At 45.1% G+C, this 9,589-nt stretch overlaps 1 protein-coding gene across 1 annotated transcript in view; it reads right to left on the bottom strand.

The window, feature by feature from the left end:
• The window catches only part of LOC147893044 (polyphosphatidylinositol phosphatase), an 84,490-nt gene extending 76,219 nt beyond the window's left edge, over window positions 1–8,271 (bottom strand). The window contains exon 1 of the mRNA XM_087387355.1: window positions 7,844–8,271. The gene's annotated coding sequence lies outside the window, so the exon portion shown is untranslated. The remainder of the gene's footprint in view (window positions 1–7,843) is intronic.
• Between the last annotated feature and the right edge of the window lie 1,318 nt (window positions 8,272–9,589).

Below are 9,589 nucleotides of genomic sequence, written 5' to 3' on the forward strand. Positions count from 1 at the left end.
GAAGTACGCTTCCACATAAGCACAACTCTGACAGGTATTAGAGCCAAATCATCCTTTCCAGTTGAAGAACTTGATATTACTTGGAATTTAGTCCTAGGTTAGTCTAGGCTCCTTTGTATGTGGGATTGCGTCATAACTGTATCTAGTGAATCTTCACCATGGTGAATACCAGAAGGACTCAAAGTGGGACATCCAAGAAAGTAACCTTGGCAGCCAACAAGTCCGTTGCCACAAAGCAACAAAAGACGTCAAAGCATGATGGTTCCAAATATTCAAAACTTTTGGAGTCTAAAGTGGAGAAAGATCCTACAATTCAAGCTAGCAGGAAGGACAAGAAGACACAGCAACTGCAACAACTGCTTGACTCTTTCAAGACAGATATGGAAGCAAATTTTCAAAGACGATTTACAACTATCAAATATCTTGCAAGATTCGAGAATTGGTTTAGATCAAGGAAGATTGGGAGCACATGAACACAACAAGACTCAGATCTCCAGGAATCGACCTCCGGAGAAGGTGCGTAAGCAAGGTCCTTTGACTTTTATTGGAGTTGAAGATATGTTAAGTTGATGAAGAAGAGCAGGTTGAATCGCAAGATTTGCAAAGGCAAATGTCTCCTCAAAAGACTTCAAAGGTGTATCAGGCTCGGGACTCACCACAGATATCGGATTTAGAGGAACAGAGATATCAACGTCGCCATGAGCCAAAGAAGCAAATCAAACTATGAGAAAAGCACGTGCAAATGACAACGTAGAACGGCGATTCAAAGACTAAGACATTGCTTGGTTGGATTCAAAGCCTGTATAATTATTTTGCTCGATAAGAGATCACAAAGCGAGCTAAGCTGGATTTTGCCACCTTATTACTCAGTGGATCAGCCGCCTTATGGCAACAGACTAAAGAGGTGCCGCAAATGATGGCACCAACATGGAAGGAATTCAAAAAAAGCAGGCTGAAGAAGCAATTCTTGTCCCAGGATTTTGATACGGAGATCCTATTTGAGTGGGATGATTTTGATCAGAAAGGTGGAGAATCTATTCGAGACTATACAGACCGGTTTCGGACACTGCTATTGAAGGTGTAGACTCTTGATAAGAAGTCTCCAGACAAACAAGCACGTAAGGATCTGATGGAGCTTTACGAAATGAAATCAAGTGTTTCAATTCTAAAACATTAAAAGAGATTATTCCTTTAGCAAAAAGGATTGAAGAAAAGAAGAAAGATGGTGGTAGATTTGGTGCACGTAGAGATCAACCAGAGTCTAAAAGAAAAAGATGAAGGTTTCTTTGGAACAAACCAGGAGGATTTAATCCCAATAATAGGAATCCCAAGGCATGTCCGAATCAGCCACAAAATGGGGCTCCAGGCAGAAAACACTTGGATCGTGAGACCATTGCCACGTACAGGAAAGAAGGTTTGTGTATCAGGTGCAATGGAGCTCACAAGTTTCTCGAATATCCTTTCAGAAACAGAAAGGGACAAAAGTCTGGTCAATCTGTAGTTGATAAAGAGGCAACAAAAGTCAAAGCTGTTTTGGAAGACACCCAATTTGAAGATGGACCAGGGGACATGTTGATGATAAACCAGCTCTGTTTTTGTTTTTTGATCCAAGTTCCACTCATAATATCATTATGCCGGAGATAGCTTCTTCTTTGGGAATTGCGCCAAGTTCCGGAGATAGGAAAAGGGTTTTTGCCGCTTTTTGGGATGCTCTAATGAATGTAATCACACCGGTGGGTAGTCAATTAAGAATTCATTTGCAAAGCTACGTTGACCACTTAAATTTTCAAGTGGGAAACATAGCATACCAACCATGACTATAGGAAGAAGACTGTTACAGTTCAACACAAGGATCGTGACAACAGGAGTATCGGGCAGCTTGATTCCCCAGCTCAGCCACATTCAAGCACAAAAGATATTTAAGAAATTTGTTTGTTCCTAATTGAATTTTTTTCGCGAAATGGATAAGGTTGGATGTCACATGCACCCCTGCACTTGGGTGCAATATGACACACTGGCTACATCAACAAGTGCGTAATAGTTCACTAATAAGAGATTTTGTCATAATTACATGGACCCTCAACACTATCACGCCTATCCACAAGGCAGGGGATCCCGTAAGTCCAGGTAACTACAGGACCATTATGGTTGGGCATGTCAGTCGCAAGGACTCAGAGCAGAGGGGCAAGTAGGCTTCCGGTGTGATCATGGGACCATGGACCACGTACTTACAATTAGGAGTGTCATAGAGAAGGCCAGAGCACAGAGACAGAGGGTCTATTGATGCTTTATGGATTTCCGCAAAGCCTTCGACACAATACCACAGGCACGTCTCATCAGGCAGTTGCAAGAGTTGGGCTATGGCCAAGAGATAGTTTGGGCTGTTATGGCACTTTACGAGAGGGTTTCCAGCAGAGTTCGTATGGGGTGGATGGACACAGGAGATCATGAGCACCATTGGGGTCAAACAAGATTGCCCATTGCACCGACATTGTTTGGCCTTTATATAGACGAGCTTAAGTCTTTTATGAGGACCCTAGGAGGAGCTGGTTGCTCTTCGCCGGCTACATGCTATTGTACGTTGATGATATGGTACTCTTATCCTCGTCTGCTGAGAAGCTCCGGATACATCTAGATGCGCTACCGGCTTTTTGCATGTCCCATGACTTGAAGGTCAACCTGGGTAAAACCAAGGTTATGATCTTCAACACCTCTAGGGCAATTGCACACAAAGAGCAGTTCACATTTGACAAGGCACCAGTTGATATTGTCCTCATCATACACTTACCTAGGGGTTCTATTATCTCGACCTATCTTCACGATGACACCGGCAATGTAGGCCCATCTATCGCTTAGTAGCTCCACCCTTTTGCTCATTGTATTAGGTTTTCTATCAGTCTCATAGACCCATCGGTCTTTAGCAGACTTTAATAAACTTTCTTTTCTTTCTTTCTTTCTCTCAAGAAAGATGGTTCTTGGAGAATGTGTGTGGATTACAAGGCCTTAAATAAAATGATAATAAAAAATCATTTCCCAATTCCAAGGATCGATGAGATCTTGGACAGCTTAAGAGGCGCAAAGATATTTAGCAGGATCGACCTCAAACGTGGATACCATTAGGTATGCATTGCTCCAAAAAATGTTCATAAGACAGCATTCAGAACAGCTCAAGGCCTTTATAAGTTTTTGGTAGTTTCTTTTGGATTAAGCAATGCTCCACCATATTCAATCGTATGATGAATCGAGTTTTTTCAAAGGTATAAAGCATTTGTAGGAGCCTTCTTTGATGATATTCTCGTATTCAATAAAGATGAGAAAGAGCATAGGGAGCAGCTGAAAATTGTATTTGGCCTCCTATAGGAACATCAACTATATATTAATGCTAAAAAGAGCGAGCCCTTTCTGAAAGTCATCAAGGAATGGCCACGATCTTTTCTTGGGTTATGCTCTAATTACAGGAGATCCATTCATCACTTTGCTCATCATAAGTGTCTCCGTTGCATAACAGCTTTTACATGGACTGAGAAAGAGAAATCACCTTTTCGATTATTAAAGGATGCACTAACATCAGCTCCAGTTTTAGTGATGCCAGGTTTGCAAAAATCATTTGTGGTTCAAGCTGACGCCAATGGAGGTTGCATCAGAGCCAATCTTTTGCAATAAAGACATGCCATTGCTTATGAAAGCAAAGGCTCAGAGATGCTGAATTGAAATATGATGTGTATGAAAAGGAGTTGCTTGCAGTTATCCATACTTTGAAAGTTTGGAAGCATTTCTACTTGGAGTTGATTTCCTGATTCAACGGACCATCAAAGTGTCTGGTATTTTCTCATGCAGCCATTAGTGCGGGGAAAACATATGTGGTAGGCTAATTTTCTAGACGCTTTCAATTTTCAGATTCAGCATACTCTAGGAAAAGAAAATGTGGTTGTCGATGCATTATCTCAAGGGCTACAAGTTAATGCTATCTCAACAGCTCATCACGACGAGCTTACAATGATGAAGGAGCAATACAAGGAAGATCCCGACTTTTGTGCCATATGGGCTGAATTAGATCGAGGTGGAGGTCATAAAGACTACTATCTCCGTGATGGGTATTTGAGGAATCAGAATAGGATCTGTGTAACAAGAGACTTGAGGCCAAAGGTAATTGAAGAACGCCATAGTCCTGCTTTTGCTGGTCATCAAGGATTATCGCCAACTCTTGGACAGCTTGAGAGGTATTTTTACTGGCCGCAAATGAGAAAGGATATCTTTCAGCATGTTACTTCCTGTTTAATTTGCCAAAAGGCTAAGTACGATAGACGAAAGCCTCAAGGACTACTTCAGCCATTGCCAATACATGAAGCACCATGGGAGCATATTGCCATGGATTTCATTATGGCTTTTCCCAAATCTCCTCAAGGACATGATATGATCAGGACTGTGATTGATAGATTCAGCAAGCAAGCTTAGGGAAGGATGGCTTGACCCCGAGTTTTTTCCTTTTTTTTTGGGAGCATACCTTCACACCACTTCATTTGGCTTGCCAAGAGATTTTGACTCAGGCTCCCTTCTGCAGTCTTTGAGCCGAGGCTGGATTTGTCTGATCCCGAAGGGGGGAGATAGATCGGACATCTGGCAGTGGATACCAATCACTTTACTAGATCTCACTTGATCTTGGCCAAGGCCTTGAGCTTGCGATTGAGGCCCCACCTGCCTAATATCATTCATGACACGCAAACTAGTTTTGTTCAGGAATGCAGTATCTTGGACAACATCTTTACCTTTTGGGAGGCAGTGGATTGGGCCAAGAAAGAGTCGCAACCGCTTGCCATTCTCCTCTTCGAGAAGGATAGCAAGATCTTGGACAACATCTTTACCCTTTAGGAGGCAGTGGATCGCAACAGACGTGTAACAAAGTGGTCCTTCTTGAAGGCACCATGCGAGAGGGTGTATGACAGAGTGCAATTGTCTTTCTTGGATTTCGAGAAGGTGTATGACGCAGTGGAGTGGTCCTTCTTGGAGGGCACCGTGTGTTGATTGGGCTTCTCAAAGAGGTGTGGATCTGAGGGGTCCCAACTCTTTATGCAGGGAGTTCCAATCAGGTGATCATTGGGGGACACACAAGCAAGGCCTTTTCTCTTTCTCGCTCGATTCGGCAAAGTTGTCCCCTTCCTCTTCCTTTTCGTGTAGGAGGCGCTGGGATATTTTCTGCAAAATCAGGCAATTGGCCTGACAGGGATGAGGTTTCCAACCCATCACGAGGAGGAGCTGGTGGATTCAGAGTTTGCAGATCATACAGCTTTGTATGTGGAGGGATCCACAGCGAGCCTAAAGATGATCAAAGGGACCCTGGCTATCTATTGTGAGGCCTCCGAGGCCCAGATAAACTGGACCAAATCTATTGGCTTCTTCACAGGCATAGAGGAGGTTCAGGAGGTCCGAGACTGGTGGGCTGCTTTTGACTTTCACTGAAATCAGCAGGGGCAAACGGCGAGATACCTTGGTTGCCAGTGAGTATTGATATTTCAGCAAAGCAGCAGATAGCCCCGATTCTTGAGAGTGTTTGGCACAAGCTTCTACACTGGAGCTCGGACAAATGCTCCATAGTAGCAGATACAGCACTAGTAGTCAATCACGTCTTTCTTGCCACACTGGTCTTTCCATATAGGGTGCATGGAACAGTTGAGACCCTTGGTGCACAACTTCCTTGGGCACGATCATGTGGCACACAGAATACCAAATCCTGTGTGGCATGGCAAACAATGATCATACCAGAGCACGTGTGGCATGGCAGACAATGATCATGCTACTGGCACGAAGAGGATTGGGTATCATTGATCCGAAGATGCAAAGCAGAGCTCTCTTGGGCAAGCTAGTGGTACGAGGTCTCACCCCAAGTTTGGAGCCCCAACAGGGCTCCTTGAGAACACCCCTCGCACAGGCAGACAGTGGCAGCAGTCCACAAGTGGAACTTTTCAAGGGCTCTCCTCACAGGGAAGGGCTCCTCCCTTATGAGGAGCCTTTTTGTTTGGCTGGGGGGGCTCATTTGGGTAGGGAGGAGTTCGAGAGACCAACACTCATATGGCACCCAGAGGTCCGCAACTGGTAGGGACGTATACTAGGATAGCAGATGCAAATTAGATGGGCACAGTGAGACAGTGGCCCAACCAGATCTTCCGGTGTTTAGAGGCAGCTACCTAGGGATGCAGAGGCAAGGCTCTCTTGCATTTGAGGGAGGCAGGTACTCAGATAACACAAATAGACACAACGATCCCCGCTTCCTAGTGGGAGGGGTTATGAAGTCCTTGGCATAGCCGGTCTAGGTAGTTCTCGCAGACACGGGTGCCTCTTAGGGTTTTTTTTTTTTCGGGAGTGCCTTGGGTCCTTTCGTTGCAAGTTTTACAGAGTGGGGCCAAGAGACATGTTGTAGACTGAGACAAAGAGAGACGGCGGGGATGAGGCATCCTTGGATGGTTTGGAGTGGCAACAAATTAAGATAGTGGGCCGCTTGGGCAAGGTTTGGCACATCAATCCAAACACAGTCTTATCAACTCCAAAGGGAGCAGTTTGAAGCCTGTGGCTCTGGGAAGGCCCGCCTCTCCATGATATTCAGTGGGACCCTTTTTTCCTTTTAAAACAATGATAAACTACTGAGTAGGACACGTAAACAGGGTAGAGGAACTGCCCTTTTTCTCGTACACGACACGCATCGATCGATGCCTTCAGCAGCTTGGACACCCTCGAGGGAACGCCATTAGGTTGATCAGGAGGTTGCTCGAGAGGTCGTCTCCCACTTCTGGCCTCATCTTCGGGCCAATCTGAGACTACCAAAGATTTCCCATTTCATCTGGCTGCTGGCTCATGGGGGATTGCCCATCAGCCCTTGGTCAGATGCTTCTATCGCATAGAGGGAGTTCTGGAGACGATCTCCCACTGCCTATGGAGCTGCCCTGCAGCTCAAAGGATTTGGCTAGCAGCATTCAGGGGCTTCCACGTAGGGGATGCAATGAGACTTCACATGGGGATGGTTGCATGGCTCACAAACGAGGGCATGCCTTCTCGATTGATCCAGTTTCACCGAAAGCAGGTATCTCAGATAGTATTATGCATCATCGCCTTTATGCCCGACGCCTTGGCCAAAGGATAGTATTTGGGAGACGGTATCCAACATTACTGCTTTGAACATTTGGGTCACTCGATGCAAACAGGTAATGGACGGCCAACAGGTCCCTCCGATAGCTACTCGATCGCCATCTGGCAAGACATCATCTTTACTTTGTGCACCATCTGGGAGCGTGGTACTCCAAGATCATGAGCGACCGTCGAAAGGCGGGGCAAGGCTTGGCCTCCAGGAGTCTTTTACACCCTCCCATCTTTCCGCAAGGCTTGGCCTACAAGAGCCTTTTACACCCTCTCCGCCAGAGAGATTCGATGGATGTATAGACCACCTCCTCGGTTGTTAGCCCCTATTCAGGAGATTCCCTAGGCAGTGAACTAGTTCGCTGGAAACAGGCTGGCTCTTGTCTGACAACTAACATAAAAATGTATATGACCCCCAAACACTACTCTACTCCACAGAATTCCCCTATTCACGTTTTGGACATCTTGCCGGTGCCATGTGATTGAACGAGTTGCAAAAGTTTACTATGAGAGTGGTAATGATGAAGAGAGCATTTCCCCTATGTGCGTTTATAGCAAGCGGATAGAAATGAACCAAGCAAGATATAATAAAAGCAGAGTAGTGTTAGAGTCAAAGGAATCCATCCCGGTGATGACGCTGTCGTTCAACAGATTTATCGTGGGAAAAGCCTGCTTGAAAGAAGCTTCTGCGGAGTCCTGCTGAGAGAAGAAACAAAACCTGAACTTCGATTGCCTCAATGTGTCACATCGCTCTCATGATCCGCATTCTACAAGTACATTTTTTGTTTTGAGAGCCGGCTTTGCTGAGTTGGGCTTGCACCCACCAGACATCTCATGGAGAACTCTTTCCCCCCATCTCCGTGTTACTACCATCTCGTGACTACCATCTCCGTGGGGGAAGAGTCCGTTATCGTTTGCCGTTTTGCTGCGCTGGAAGATATGCGTCTACACTTTGAGGGAGCTTTGATTAGCTAATTCACTTCCACCGAAGGCATTGAAGTCTGATCTGCTTTAAAGCATACCCGATTGCAACTTGAAAAGCGATCGAGTGCCATTGAGAAAGGGCAGCGAAATTTGTTGCGTGAATTCAGTTAGCTAAAAGTTGGAAATGCAAGAACGACCTTCGATAGTTCCTGACATTGAGGATCTATGCGAGACATCTAAGCACCAAGTGAAGCATGAGTTAATGAAGCATGAGCGTCACTTTAATCAACTAATCCCAAATACATTTGAATTTTGCCTTTTTGTTAGCCCACCACTCTATGCTTGTTCATAGAGTGGGTTGGCATGTTGAACCCCACGCCATGCATGTTGATACGGGGTTGAGACCAGTTGGACTCCATCCTCACAAAAGGGTCATTTCGTATGGTGGAACATGTCGATTTGAGGACTTGTGTGTATGGCAGAAGGCCTTCGTCCTACAAAAAACACCCACCCAAGCACCGGCCAAGCGGATGCTAACCAATTAAAGAATATAGCGCACTAGAATAGCTAACAAACCTTCAAAGTAGGCTGTGAGCAAAGAAATCGTCTGCCTCGTATGAACACGACAACAGTCCTCCGAAAAAGAGGGTTTGGTTGCTCCGACTGAACCCACCCTTAGCCTTTAGGGCATTCTCTTGCTCTCCCTCCCTCCCCTCCTCTACTCTAGGAACTCAGGCGTTGCAATGCTCCAAGATGAAAAAGCTATTATCTGAAGGTGGATAGCTATCTGCAATATGCCATCGCTAGGTGACATGCCACATCAACTCAGCACATTGGTAGCACAACATAATGTACAACATGCAACACTCTGTATGCCATGCACTCGATGACAACTTTCTCGAGCTCTTGAACATCATATGGACAACAAAAACAATGATGGATGAGATACAACACTACCTTAGCGTCATCGTCATCAATAAAGAGTAAGCATAATAGTATTTGGATGAAAACACAAGCATTATTTGTTCCCATCGCCTCGATGCCAAGAAATACAACCAAAGATGATGCACAGGCTTTTCCCTCAACCAAATACAACCACTCACATTAATCACAAATGCAAGAGACGAACCATCACTATAAGAATGGCTGGATGACAAGAAATTCCACGAGCTCAAAAAGGACCTACGATAAGGATAAAACATCAATCTAACCATAGGAGTAGCCAATGGCATGATCGCCGTAGTCACCAACATCGAGCACTCTTCAAAAAGCAATGATGACATCATAGCTCTCCATGCAATATTGATATAGCGTCATAGCATATCATCCTACGCAAAAGTAGACACAAGAGGAACACTCACCTAAGGTGCAACGGCCCACAATCACCACCAAAGCCATGGTGATCATTTGAGAAGCGTCTCACCTGGCCTAGCATATGTTAGGCTATTCAAAGTCATGACATGGCGAAACCTTTGCACCTTAAGACATTTTATAGTGGATGACTTCCAAGCTGTCCAATTTTAGAAGGTGTTACATGACA

This window comes from Dipteris shenzhenensis, chromosome 16 (genome assembly GCF_047967505.1).
Source record: "Dipteris shenzhenensis isolate YYH24624 ecotype China chromosome 16, Dip_SZ_1.0, whole genome shotgun sequence".
NCBI lineage: Eukaryota > Viridiplantae > Streptophyta > Polypodiopsida > Gleicheniales > Dipteridaceae > Dipteris > Dipteris shenzhenensis.